This window comes from Bufo gargarizans, chromosome 5, assembly GCF_014858855.1.
Source record: "Bufo gargarizans isolate SCDJY-AF-19 chromosome 5, ASM1485885v1, whole genome shotgun sequence".
Taxonomy (NCBI): Eukaryota; Metazoa; Chordata; class Amphibia; order Anura; family Bufonidae; genus Bufo; species Bufo gargarizans.
In genome coordinates, this window is record NC_058084.1 from 69,848,010 (window position 1) to 69,863,310 (window position 15,301).

General features: G+C 47.1%; 1 protein-coding gene across 2 annotated transcripts in view; it reads left to right on the top strand.

The window, feature by feature from the left end:
- The window catches only part of LOC122939589 (polyamine-modulated factor 1-binding protein 1-like), a 340,683-nt gene that overhangs the window by 10,060 nt on the left and 315,322 nt on the right, over positions 1 to 15,301 (top strand). The gene's annotated exons all lie outside the window — the stretch shown is intronic.

The window sequence follows — 15,301 nt, forward strand, 5'->3', positions numbered from 1 at the left end:
TTATATATTATGTACGGCGCTGTGCTTGGTGAGCGTGGAGAAGGCCAGGGCGCTCACAGGAGTGCTGGTGTCTTCTCAAAGAAAGTTTTCCCATTTTCCAATAAGACATCATAAATCAAATGATGCCCTTAAAAAAATACAACTTATCTCACAAAAAAATAAGTCCTCATATGGCTACATGAACAGAAAATTTAAAAAGTTATGACTATTGCAACGTAGGGAAGAAAAAAATAAAAACAAAAAATGGGCCCAGTAGTTAAGGGGTTAAACGTTACTTTAAAAAGATAACGGCTATAGTGGGATGGGTCACCCCGGGCAACACAGCTGTTTGAAATTGGCCTTATTGTGATAAATGTATCCATTAAAGAGGACCTGTCAGCAGGATCAACCCTATTAAATAAGACAATACTACCTGGAAGGGCTGATTCCTGGCAATTAAAGGGGTTGTCCAAGCTTTTTTTATTGATGACCTATCCCCAGGATAGGTCTTCTATCAGATCGACGGGGGTCCGACACCCTGAGCATAGGTCATCAATATTAAAAGCCTGGACAAACTCTTTAAAATAATACCTGTCTTGTGAAAATCAGTTCACAGTGCTTCTGTGGGGTTCCACACCGACCTTCCCGGATTGCGGACCCAATACGGGCCCGGCTGGCACACGTGCATGAGCCCTTACTCTGTATGACATGCTGTGGTGCTCTGGTGTCTTAAAGGGTTTCTACCACCAGAAATACTGTTATGTAGCTGACTGACATTAGCGATTCGCTAATGTCACCACTACATAACAGTATGTTTCTAACAGTAGTTCCTGCAGCCGTTTTTGTTAAAAACGTACTTTTATAGATATGCTAATGAGCCTCTAGGTGCTATGTGGGCGTCATTAGCACCTAGAGGGCTCCGTTCACTAAGCATTTCAGCCGCCCATCGCGTCCCTCCAGCGCGCCCCGCTCCTGTTGATTGACGTGAAACTTCTCAGCATCGAGTACCAATTCCCGTGCCTGCGCCGTGCGCTTCTGTATTCGTCGCAGGCGCAGTGAGTGAATGCCGCGCTCCTGGTGCCGGCTTCCTCATTGTAACGTAGTTGGCACAGGCGCAGTGAGGAAGCCGGCGCCGGGAGGATACAGAAGCGCACGGCGCAGGCGCGGGAGTGACGTCACGTTCATCAGTTGCATAACTTAGGCTGCACTGCCAAGCATGGCCACTATACAGTGTACGACACTGCGCTTTACTGTGTAGGAGAGTGTAGCAGACTGCACCTTCCTATACATTAGGTTCCGCAGAAGAAGAACATGTACCATGCACTATACATGGATAGTTTTTTTTATATATATATAAAATGTTTTTTTTTTTTTTTTTTTTTGCATTGTAGCCAAAGGGATGACTTACAGCACTGTATCATTATACAGTGACATACATAGAAGACTGACAGATTGAGAGCCCTGTGTTAATAATTTAAAGGGGCTTTCTAGGGATGCAACGATTACTCGATGTAATCGATACAAAAAAATCCTCGATGCAATTTCCCTGCACTGAGGATTCGTTTTGATCTTGTGACCATAGAGCGTGAGTGAAGTGAAACCGGCTATCACTCAGTGCTCGTGGCCTCCCATTGGCACCACTCTGCACTAACCAGGGACTTGCTTGCACACATCGTCAGCGCACTGCCTGACGCTGTGTGTGACATCAGGTCCATCCCAGTGCATGCGTGGTCCTTCCCCTGCGGACTCCATGTCAAGTATTCTCATTAGCAGCCGCCTAAATCTGCTGGCAGTGGAAGGGGGGGCTGGGTTGTGGGGCACCCGTGATTTGAAGGAGCTGATGGCGCTAGGGGACATACAGATGGCAATGTCATGGAGGAGCTGATGGCGCTGGGGGATTGGGGGATGGGACATACATGGCAATGGATGGCATGGTGGGGCTAATGGCACTGGAGGACATGATGACATGGTGGGGCTGATGGCACTGGGGACATGATGGCATGGTGGGACTGATGGCACTGGGGGACATGATGGCATGGTGGGACTGATGGCACTGGGGGACATGATGGCATGGTGGGACTGATGGCACTGGGGGACATGATGGCATGGTGGGACTGATGGCACTGGGGGACATGATGGCATGGTGGGACTGATGGCACTGGGAGACATGATGGCATGGTGGGACTGATGGCACTGGGGGACATGATGGCATGGTGGGGCTGATGGCACTGGGGACATGATGGCATGGTGGGGAGCTGATGGCACTGGGGGACATGATGGCACTGGGGGACATGATGGCATGGTGGGGCTGATGGCACTGGGGACATGATGGCATGGTGGGGAGCTGATGGCACTGGGGGACATGATGGCACTGGGGGACATGATGGCATGGTGGGGCTGATGGCACTGGGGGACATGATGGCATGGTGGGATGGATGGGCACTGGGGGACATGATGGCATGGTGGGGCGGGTGGGCACTGGGGTACATGATGGCATGGTGGGGCGGGTGGGCACTGGGGTACATGATGGCATGGTGGGGCGGATGGGCACTGGGGGACATGATGGCATGGTGGGGAGCTGATGGCACAGAGGACCGATGGCACTGGGGGGAGCTGATGGCATGGACAGGGCTGAGGACTGATAGCACGGGGGCTGATGATGGCACGAGGGGGCTGATGAGTTTTGATAAAGGAAAATGTTTTTTAAATTTATTTTTTTCTTGTTCGAGTGTTTGATTAATCATTGGACTAATCAATAGAATACTTGATTACTAAAATAATTGATAGCTTGCAGCCAGAGGTTGCAATAACGCCTGTACAAGTACCAATACGCCATTTTTCCCTGCCATTCATCAGTGCAGTGAGCGCTGTGAACGGCACGGGCAGCGCAGCGATGTGGCTGCTGCCTGAAACAACCAATGACAAAGCTCCTTACAGTAAGGAGCTTAGTGATTGGTCAGTTTGAGCGGGCTGCCGGAGCTTCTGGCACACCGCTCTGAAGTAAGGAAGGAGGTGCACGCGATCGTCACTGGCGGGGTAAGGGGCCTTGCTGCAGCGCCTTGTTTCCACTTGTTCAGCCTCACATGCTGTATGAGCCTAATCCGGCTATGAACACATATGGATATGTGAGCTATAGCGGTGCTCGTCCGCGGTGTGCGCCCTGTCAGAGAGCAGCCCTGCTAGTAGTAACTGTCCGGTAACGCCACATTTCACACAGGTAACCCATAAGTGACGGTCGGCAGCATGGTGAGTATTGTGTCACCGACAACGTTTCAGTTTCCTGCCCTTATCTGTAGTGTACAGCTGAGGAGTACAGTACAGCTGTTACCTATAGCAACCGGAGACCCTCTGTTCTGTAATTAGAGGAAGCAGCCACGGTCTGTTCATAAATCATAACCCCATCAGCCACATTACCTCAGAACAGGACAAACCCTTTAAACCTCATAAAATCACTGTAACAGTGACCTCAGTGGTGCCGACCCCTTAGCGCAACAGTGACCTCAGTGGTGCCGACCCCTCAGCGCAACAGTGACCTCAGTGGTGCCGACCCCTCAGCGCAACAGTGACCTCAGTGGTGCCGACCCCTCAGCGCAACAGTGACCTCAGTGGTGCCGACCCCTCAGCGCAACAGTGACCTCAGTGGTGCCGACCCCTTAGCGCAACAGTGACCTCAGTGGTGCCGACCCCTCAGCGCAACAGTGACCTCAGTGGTGCCGACCCCTCAGCGCAACAGTGACCTCAGTGGTGCCGACCCCTCAGCGCAACAGTGACCTCAGTGGTGCCGACCCCTCAGCGCAACAGTGACCTCAGTGGTGCCGACCCCTCAGCGCAACAGTGACCTCAGTGGTGCCGACCCCTCAGCGCAACAGTGACCTCAGTGGTGCCGACCCCTCAGCGCAACAGTGACCTCAGTGGTGCCGACCCCTCAGCGCAACAGTGACCTCAGTGGTGCCGACCCCTCAGCGCAACAGTGACCTCAGTGGTGCCGACCCTTCAGCGCAACAGTGACCTCAGTGGTGCCGACCCCTCAGCGCAACAGTGACCTCAGTGGTGCAGACCCCTCAGCGCAACAGTGACCTCAGTGGTGCCGACCCCTCAGCGCAACAGTGACCTCAGTGGTGCCGACCCCTCAGCGCAACAGTGACCTCAGTGGTGCCGACCCCTCAGCGCAACAGTGACCTCAGTGGTGCCGACCCCTCAGCGCAACAGTGACCTCAGTGGTGCCGACCCCTCAGCGCAACAGTGACCTCAGTGGTGCCGACCCCTCAGCGCAACAGTGACCTCAGAGGTACCGACCCCTCAGCGCAACAGTGACCTCAGAGGTACCGACCCCTCAGCGCAACAGTGACCTCAGTGGTGCCGACCCCTCAGCGCAACAGTGACCTCAGTGGTGCCGACCCCTCAGCGCAACAGTGACCTCAGTGGTGCCTACCCCTCAGCGCAACAGTGACCTCAGTGGTGCCGACCCCTCAGAGCAACAGTGACCTCAGTGGTGCCGACCCCCTCAGCGCAACAGTGACCTCAGTGGTGCCGACCCCTCAGCGCAACAGTGACCTCAGTGGTGCCGACCCCTCAGCGCAACAGTGACCTCAGTGGTGCCGACCCCCTCAGCGCAATAGTGACCTCAGTGGTGCCGACCCCCTCAGCGCAACAGTGACCTCAGTGGTGCCGACCCCCTCAGCGCAACAGTGACCTCAGTGGTGCCGACCCCTCAGCGCAACAGTGACCTCAGTGGTACCGACCCCTCAGCGCAACAGTGACCTCAGTGGTGCCGACCCCCTCAGCGCAACAGTGACCTCAGTGGTGCCGACCCCCTCAGCGCAACAGTGACCTTGGCTAAATTTAAAAATGTCTAAATTTGCTATTTATGCATGGTAGACAGTTCTAGAGCACTAGTAATGGTTTCCCTGCATAAATAGCAACCCCTTAATGTTATGTAGGCCTTCGTATTAACTATTTGAATTACATTAACTTTCGTACTCCGCATCGGCTGAAAATACTCAATACTCAAAAATGGTTAGAGGAGTATTTTTACTCTTCTAGAAAAAATGTAGCGCGACCTCTGGCTGCAGCCCTATGGCTTTCCCATCTCAGACAGTGGGGGCACATTGCAAGGATATGCCCTCATTGTCTGATAGGTGCGGGTCCCACTTTTGGGACCCGCACCTATCTTGTAAACGCAGCTGTGAAGTGAAGGAGGGGGCACTGCACATGTGCGGCCACCCTCCATTCATTTCTATGGGGCCGAAACCAGCTATTTCCGTCGGCCCCATAGAAGTGAATGGAAGCGGTGGCTGAGCAAGAGCAGTGCGCTCCCATTAATTTCTATGGGGATTCCGAAAATACCCAACCGTACCGATCTGCTATATTCAGCGGGCCAATAGGAATGCTTGGTGGTGGCCGGACCCGGCACTGCCGGCTACCACTTTCCCAGCTGCGTCTACGAGAGGTGGGAGCTGCACCTATCAGACAATAGGGACATATCCTAGTGTCTGAGATGGGAAAACCCCTTTAACTTCATATCTTCAGATTAGCTAAACATAGATAGTTTAGTGGATTGGACAAGGCATGCACACAGTGATCATTAGTGGGTTTTTTAATTGTTTTCTGGTATTGATCCTTACTTCGCTTGAGTCCAGAGCACAAAGAATGCTTTTCTTTTCTGTAGACGGCACTTTCACGAGGACATGGCTGGTCACCTCACCCCCCTTACTTGTTGACTGTTCCAGGGAGTTAGGAGAGCAATGAAAAAGAAGAGTACACTGTGTACTGCTAAGGAGCATTTCTTTCCCGCTCACAGGACATTTTTAGATGTGAAGAATATTTTCTTTCAAAGTCATATAACCAATTTTCACTGCAGTGTTATTTCTTGGAATTAGGGAAGTTTCGTTCAATTTGCAAGACTACAGTGCCTCTGAGTAATTTGGAGATGTGATACAAAACCTCTGTTGCATGTGATCTTTCCATGACCCCCCCCCCCCCCCCCTACCAATAACTTTTTACACTCCACCGGTGCTGGGGGGGGGGTGATGACTTTCTCCCATTTATGACAAATTAGATCTGCTCTTTGCTATGTCTTTTGAGTAGATAGTTACCATAATTGCTCTTAAATTGGTTTCAGAAAAAACAGATGTTACCTTTATAAAATAATTTTCATTTGTCGGACTGTAATTTACGGAAAAAAAAGGGAAAAAACTTGATGTTCTTATTTCTCTTTGCTGATTACTGCTTCTGTTCAGATGGAGAATAAACCTGACAGAGACACAGATCTTAACCACGACTGCTTGTACCATACTTATAATAAGCTGTGTGTAAACTGGTACTCGGTGGTCCAGACAGTCATGCTAAATAATTGTCCACGTGCCCCGAATGGTCTTGAGTGAAGATGTGCTGGCACATTGGAGACCTCCTACGGAAAATTAGCTGGTGGATGCGCCACTGGCTGGTTTCTGAAGGACCGGTCTTGCGGCTTCCAGGTTTTCCCTTGTATATTTAATGACGGACGCTCATTCTGTTCCAGCATTTCGTAATATTAAATTTCAACTAGCTTTAACGCAGAATAAAGGATCAATGCAAACTTTATATTGAACCTTTTCTCAAGGCTTTTGAATCCTTACGTGATCAACCCTTTGGACCTCCACCAACCAAACATTTTGGCACAATCCATGTTTGTAGTCCGACTACCCTTCAAGTGAAACCATGGCAAATCTGCTTGTGTATGAAGTTTCCCAGTATATGTGTGAACACTGCTTATTAATCTATTTGTTCTTATTAGGCCGCTTTCACACAGTTAGGCCGAATGCACACGGCCATGTTCCGCGGCCGAGAGCGGTCCGTGGTATGCCGGGCTGGATTCCTGTCCAGAGCAGGAGCGCAAGGTGTCATTGGTTGCTATGACGCCATACGCTTCATGCCGCCGCTGCTGTACAGTGATACACTCGTATAGTGTATTACTGTACATCAGCGGCGGCATGAAGCGCACCGTGTCATAGCAACCAATTACGCCGTGCGCGCCTGCTCTGAACAGGAATCCAGCCCGGCATACCACGGACCACTCTCGGCCGCGGAACATGGCCGTGTGCATTCGGCCTTAGTGTTTGCTCAGTGATTTCAATCAGTGATTGTGAGCCAAAACCAGGAGTGGAACAGTGACAGAGATATGTGTTTTTGATCCGCACCTGGTCTTGGCCCTCAATCTCCAATAGAAATCACTGATCCAACACTGACCAAACACTGAATGTGTGAAAGCGTCCTTATAGGATTAGTTGTGTGTAGTCTATAAGGCCATTATCAAAGGGGTGTGATGGTAATTAAATATTGATGACCTAACTACAGGATAGCACACAGGCACTACATGTACCCTAACGGCACGCTGCTTTATACACAAATGCAAACAAGTAAGGATTGTCCTGAATGGCATTACAGGAAAATTTTACATTTGCGCACATTTCTAATCAGAATTGTCCATCTACCATCAACAAGGTTGACTCTTTAGATGGGAACCTTCACTATCTGACTTGTCTCTTCTGGGCCTAGGCCTACAAGGTGAAGTCAGTGAAATTCAGCCATACTGTGCTCTAGAAAAGCCTTAGACAGATGGGTTGGAATGCAGAGCCTAAATGGAGGCATTCACTCCAAATGTACAATGCAAAATCATTAGTTTTTGCATGTCAGCCATAGGAACGTGAACCTGTACATTCATTTTATATTGTTTGGCTAGTGCTGGTCTAGCTTTGCTTTGTGCCCTATCCTCAGGATAGATCATCAATATCTGATCACTGGAGGGTCTGACTGTCGGCTGTTTGAAGCACAGTGGCTATGCAATATATGACGCTGTGCTTGGTATCCTGTGAAGAGTAGTTGATGAGTGGGGATGCTGGAGAGTTCGACCACTAGTCAGATAGTGATGGCCTGTCCCGAGGATAGGTCATCAAAATTTACCGTATTTTTTTTGCTTTATAAGATGCACTTTTTCTCCCCAAAAGTGGGGGGGAAAATGGCAGTGCATCTTACAGAACTCGCACAGAAAAAAGTCTAAGACGTACCAATGTACCTTAGCCTTTCCCTGCCATTTATCAGTGCAGGGCGCGCTGTGAACGGCACAGGCAGCGCAGCGATACTGCTTGTGCCTTAAATAACCAATAACAAAGGTTCTTTCAGCAAGGATCTTTGTTATTGGTCGGTTTGAGCGGGCTGCCGGACCATTCGGTGCACCACTCTGAAGCGGTGCAAGATCCTCTGGGTGGCGCCTGGCGGGCTAAGCAATCTTGCTAGGCAGTGGGCTTTCCTTGCTCTGGAGTGCATTCACTTCAGACCCCCTCCGAGGGGCTTATTAACCCTATCCTGGAAGGAGGGGAGCAGTGTTATTTACATGGGACTGTTTGGCGAAGAAGCTGACTGGAGGGCATGTTCACTCCGCCACTATTTATTTTTGTAACGAAAATAACAGAAGTGCTGGATCGGGCACCTAACTAACAGGAAGCAGCTGAACAGACTCCACAGACTATGATGGAGTCCGTTCAGTCTCTGTTTGGAACCCTGTCTTTTTATCAGACAAAGTCCTACATGCAAGTTTTTTTTGTCTGGTCTTTTTGACAGAATCTGTGACGGAGGCCCTAAACAGAACCTCCAATGCAGATGTGAACAAGTGCAGGCCTACATATTACGTATTTGAATTACTGCAAATGTCGTACTCCTACTCTGCTAAAATTAAAAATATTCCTCATAATTGGTAAGAGGAGTAAAAATACTGTTCCTGAAAAAATGTAGAGCGACCTCTGGCGTCTTAAAAAGCGAATACTAGTGAGCGTTTTCATTATGGAAGAGTTCACTAGTTTGCACTGTCCTGACTGTACAGCAATGCACGCAGTCAGGTGGCACTGCGGGCCTGGAGAAGACCTGGGAGTATGACTGCAGGAGAGAGCGCCAGACCTGCAGAATAGCGGCCGAGCAGGAGAGCTAAATTTATTTATTTATTTTAGCTGTGATCAGGGTCTGGTCTGATATTAGGGTCTGACTTGGAGGTCTAAAAGGGGTCTGATCTGAGGTCTAAAATAGTAGTTTAACATGGAGGTCTGATGGGGTCTCATGTGAGGTTTGATATTATGGGGGTCAGATCTCAGGTTTGATATGGGGGTCTTATCTGAGGGTCTGATCTGAGAATCTGATATGGGGGTCTGATTTGAGGTCTGATGAAAAATTTTCGTTTTCTTATTTCCTCCTCTAAAACCTAGGTGCATCTTATAAAGCGAAAAATACAGTAATTCCCGGAAAACCCTTTCAAAGCCCAATTTACATTGCACAATTTCTGGCGGTACTGTAGTCAGGAGCCGGAGCGGCCGGGGGGCCCGTATTCTTTGAGCCTCTGACACCGGCATTGAAACTAGATGATATATTAATCGGTGGCTTAATCACTTTACTAAATAGCAGTGTCGTCTTTTTCTGTCCATTCATTATCATCTCTACTTACCGTACCTACCTCTAAACATTTGTGACTTTGTAGTTTGTATTGTAAATCCCTTTTCTGGATGAAAATAACCCATTGGGAAAAGAATGTTAAGTCTGACAGAGGAGAGAGCTGGAATATGAGGGTTTGCGGCTTGTGGTTGTAAGCAATACAAGTAATTGTCTTGTGGTTTACAAGTCTGACATTACCTTCCTATACGTGGGACAGTAACACATCTTCTGCGCAGACCTCAAGGACAGAGACCAATCTAGGTTTCTCTAGAAAATTAACATGTATACATTCAGCTTTACGTTCCGGGCATACTGTCCCTTTACTTAATCACTTTTCAATCATGTTAGCCTACAGATGCATTATCAGAGCTGTTCATTGATCTTCTGTGCTCCTCTTCCGCAGAGCGCGCCGGGCCGGGGAGCAGGTAACAATTTATGTCCCGGGAGAAGAACACTTTCCCTAAACCTAAAATAAAGTCACTTGGTTATACTCTTCTGTACTGTATGTCCTTTAAACATCCGTCTAAGGCTGTATTCATACTAGCGTCATTGCTGTTCTGTATCGGAGCTCTATGCCAGATCCATTTGCAAACAGACACTGATAAGTTCTGCCCATCCACATTATGTCCTATATAATAAGGTTCCTTATGGCAGTATTGTGATGCCCATCTAAGATTGCTATGAAAAAATATCTAAAAATCCTGCTGTTATGGCAAAAACCTCAGTATAGACAGAGCCAAAGTCTTTTTCTCGTTTACTTGCTTATGTAACAGATTTTAGGTGACTACTGCTAATGACTGCCTTCTCCATGTCAATTTGTATTGTTATGTTATACTTAAAGGGGTATTCCCATCACACACAATGGGGGCTAAGATATGCCCACATTGTCTGATAGGTGCAGGTCCCACCTCTTGGACCCGCACCTACAAGGAGAACGGAGCGGGGAGAGTTGTGGTTGGGGGATCCTGGGTTTCCCGGTGTCCGTCCACCACCAAGCGTTGCTCCCCACTGCTCTCATACAAGTGAATGGGAGCGCACGCGCGGCCCCTGCTCATATTTATTTCTATGGGGCAGACAGAAATAGCCGAGCCAGCGCTTGGTTATTTTTGGCTGCCCCATTGAAATGAATGGAGGTCGGCTGCCACATGATGCGCAGTGCGCCCTCCATTAATTTCCCAGCTCCGTTCTCGTCGTAGGTGCGGGTCCCAGAGGTGGGACCCACACCTATCAGACAATGGTAGCATATCCTAGTGATATGCCCCCATTGTATGTGATGGCAAAACACCTTTAAAGGCTATATACACCTTTGGGGACAATTTTTTATTTTATTATTGCATCGTACTCATTTTGAGCTAAAAATAATTTTTTTAATTGGTCTTTTATTAAAAATATGGCACCCTTTTTTCTGTACAGAGCTGAGATTCTCTAGTTGCAGCTGGATTTTCTGTTGTTTGTCAGACCAGGAGCTGATGGGCTCCTTATCTCTACTCTCTGACCTCTTAAACACTTATTATAGCTAATAAGAATGTGGCTTAAATAAGTGTTTATGACCTCTCAGTAGTTTAGAGATAAGGTTTATTAGATGACTGGCAGAAAGTGAAACTGAAAGTATTAGTCACACATCTAGAAAAACATTTAACCCTTTGTAACATCACTTTTTTTTTAAAATAAAGGCCAATTAAAAAAATATATTTTTAGCCAAAAATGAGTAAAATGCAAAAATTGCATCCGAAGGTGTACATAGCCGAAGGTTCCCTGGGAATTTAACATTGTTGACCTATCCTCAATGTTTGATTGGACCTCACTGAATGGGACTAGCTGCAGTGCCAGACGCAGCGTCCCGTGTGTACAAACCACGGTCCTTCCATTGGGTTCTCATAGGTCATAAGTGAAGTGATGGAGGCCTGACCTATCTTATAGGGACTGTCCAGCTTTTTGGACCATTTTAACTGTCAACCCCACCCTACCTGTTGAAAAATTCTATTTTATGTCCCTGGCTCTCTTCAGCTGTCTTCCAGTCCCTGTTCTATAAACTTCCAGGACATGTTCATGTGTGATGCTGCAGCCACTGGCCTTGGTGTGGACATGACTGCACTGTCTACCCCTGCCTTCACTGTTGGATCATGTGCACTTGAGGACAGGATACCTGTAAGGCCGTTTGTTGGATGCAGTGGGACAGATGGCCCAGTGGACGGGGAGCAGGTGATTATTTTTCATCAGGTACCGCAGGATGGGATTGAAAGATTTAAAAAGTCCTAAAAGCTGGACCCTGTAAGGATAGACCTTTAATGTTTAAAGGGGTTTTCCGAGATGTTACTACTGATAATCTATCCTCAGAATAGGTTATCAGAATCTGATTGGTAGGGTTCTGACACCCAGGACCCCGCCGATCAACAGTTTGAGAAGGCACTGGCACTCCCGGTAGTGGTGCGGCCTGCTTTGCAGCTTTTCCTAGGCCAGTGAGAAAAAGTTCAATAGTCATTTGGCCTAGGCGCAGCTCAGCCCCATAGAAGTGAATGGGGTTGAGCTCGATACCAAGCACAGCCGCTATACAATGTATGGCACTGTGCTTGGTGAGCTGGGGAAGGCCGTGGTGATCACAGGAGTGCCAGTTCCTTCTCAAAACAGCTGATTGGCGGAGGTCTCTCACCGATCAGATACTGGTGACCTATCCAGAGGATAGGTCAGCAGTATTAAAATCTTAGACAACCCTTTTAAATCCTGAAGGACCCCTTGAACAGTGTCTGTGTTTATGCCAGGTGATTTTACAGCAGTGATCCTGTTCTGTAAGCGGTAGTATTTGTACTGTGCTCGGCACACTATGCAATGTTTTAGCTTTATTTTTGTACAAGAGTCTTTGGAATATGGCTACTTTCACACTGGTGTTTTGGCTTTCCGTTTGTGAAATCCGTTCAGGGCTCTCACAAGCGGTCCAAAACGGATCAGTTTTGCCTTTAATGCGTTCTGAATAGAAAAGGATCCGCTCAGAATGCATTAGTTTGCCTCCGTTCGCAGCATTTTGGTGTCCGACTGACGAAACTGAGCCAAACGGATCCGTACTGGCACACAATGTAAGTCAATGGGGACGGATCTGTTTTCTATGACGCAATCTAGCACAATAGAAAACGGATCCATCTTCTATTGACTTTCAATGGTGTTCAAGACAGATCCGTCTTGGCTATGTTAAAGATAATACAAACGGATCCGTTCTGAACGGATGCAGACGGTTGTTTTATCTGAACGGATCCGTCTGTGCAGATCCATGACGGATCCGCACCAAACGTGAGTGTGACAGTAGCCTAACACTTAAGTATTTGCCGTTCAGTCATCTGACGAGCACAAGGGGCAGAGTTGTCCCATCGTTGTGTAAGCAGTTCATTTACATGTGGATGGAGAGCAAAATTACAGAGGCTGTTTGAACACTGAAATTATGCAGTAAATTGTCTGTGAAGCTTGTAAATCTTTTCTGATTCTCCTAGAAATACTCGGGCTCCATAAAAAGCCGTAATTTAACATTTCTTATAGCCGTATACCAGGAGAGGGCATAAGGGGCATCCATTTAGTAATGTTTTGTAGGGAACAGCAGTTTTCAGCTTAGACACTTGCTTCTATATTAGTGAGGAAACTCACATTTTACTATTCATTTGTTATCTAATATTCTACATTTCTACTGAATACAATCACCGGTCCATATTTGTCATGAAAAGCCGCTGTCATAATCAAACCTACCTTTACACTGAAAGGGAATTTTTAATTTTTTATACTTTAGTTTATCTCATTGACTCTTCTGTCAGCAGGATCAACCCCATGAAATCCATCGTGAAGCTTGGTGTGGCTGACCCTACTGATTGAAAACATTGGGTTGCTACTACCCATCCTCAGTGCATTTAAGCTCTAATTAGCATATTTTTAGAAACGCATATTTCTCCTAAATGCAGCAACAGATTGTAAGAATAGAGGTATGCTTTTAATCAACTGGGTCAGCCCTGCCAGGCGTTATGGCTGGTTTAATAGGGTTGATCTGTTGCCTAAAGGGGTTGTCTACTTTTGTATTTATTTTTTATTTTTTTACTGTTGCTGGATTATTCTCAGGATCGGCTATCAATGTCTGATCAGCGGGGACCCCACACCCTGCACCCCTGCAGATGAGCTGTTTCAGAGTAGCTCCAACATCTGAACTACTGCAGAACAACTGATCAGTGGGGGGGGGGAGGGGGTCAGGGGGTCAGGGTGTGCCGCCCCTGCCAATCGGATATTGATGGCCTATGCTGAGGATAGGCCATCAATATAAAATTGCCAGAAACTCCCTTTAATGTATTAAATACTAAAGTCCATAGTAAAGGAATGGACAACCCCTTTAATTATTTATCCTGGGAAGATTTGAATAAACTGGGCGTCACCATTCCTCTTGGTAAAGGGGTTATCCCATAATTAAGGTCAAATATGAAAATCAGACATCATATAGTACATGCCAATGTCTTTGTAACAAAGCTAGAACCAGCCATGTACCTCACATGGATCCAGAGATCTCCCCATTCATTGCTCTGCTAGATTTATATCAAGCTGGCAGCTCAAGGGGCGCTCCCTTTCTCAGAGGATATGTCTTGTCTGCTGCAGCTGGTGGCAGGTAAAATATGGTACTGAGCAAGTACGTCCACCTCAGTGCGGTAGACAGAGATACTAGAAAAAGAGCAAACAGCAGGTGGCGCTATACAGGCAGATTTCATTGAATGACTCAGTGACCATGCTAAATTTTGAATTCCATGCATTTACAGAAGTATTCAGATTTAGGTTCTAGTTCAAAAACCATAGACATATTTTTTTATGGAACAATCCATTTAGTTGATGTGTTTTCCCAAATGTAAAACAAACTATTTTTTGTATAATTGGTGGGCTAATATTGTCTGTAGCCATGTCACAGAGTTTGTGATCTGATTTTGTTTTTAGAATAGTGAACAGAACCTGACATGTTGCTTCTTTGATTCTAACATTACTTTTCCAAGTTTTTGTCCTTCCAGCCTCCTTTGGGACCATTAAAATATTTTTTGCCTTTGTTTCTAACCACCTTTTATGGGTTTGAATGATAGGTAGGTATTACTGGTAGTGTATATACCTTTCATAATTACCAGGTAACATTTGCCGCAGGATATAATTTCTGTGGGAAGTAGACCAGACTGTGGTGAACAAGGTGTCATCCAGCACGCGTAGTAGCAACTACTTCTCTTTCCTTTTTGTAAGATATCCATTAATAAGACTGGTCAGAGTGTAATAGTGACAGCTAGATTATACGTGTGAACTAAAGTGGCTGGGGGAGAGGTAATTGAAGGAGGGAGTTGATATTACTCAACCAGTTTAGAAACGTGGAAGTCACAATTCTTTGTAGGAGAATCTACTCTCATGTAATATAGATTTCCAAACAGACTCTTTGCTCTCCATGAAGTCCTATAGATGGGTTCCTTAGGAGGTCACAGGCAAGTATGGAGAAGTTAGATGATCTGCCATCAAGATTGCTTTTCTGGAAATGTAAAACATCCTGGTACTTCTGGGGATGGGAGGGACACAGAACTTGGCCTCAAGGCTAGAGAGAGGGAAATGGTCACCTCCTAGGAAGCCCCTAAACCTGGCCCGACTCCTATCAGTATGTATAGACCCTGAAGATGGGAAAATACATACACCGTAACCTAGACCCTAGGAGCCCTGGAATGCCCTAGGTAGTGGCAGGGAATGAGACCACTGGTTCCTTCCCAGGGGAACGAACCAGCGTCTCCCTGAGGCCTAGTAACAACAAGCACAGGGGAAACAACCAAATACAAGGAGCAGTACAACTTATCTTATAGAAAATGGATGAGCAGGAACACAGGAAAGG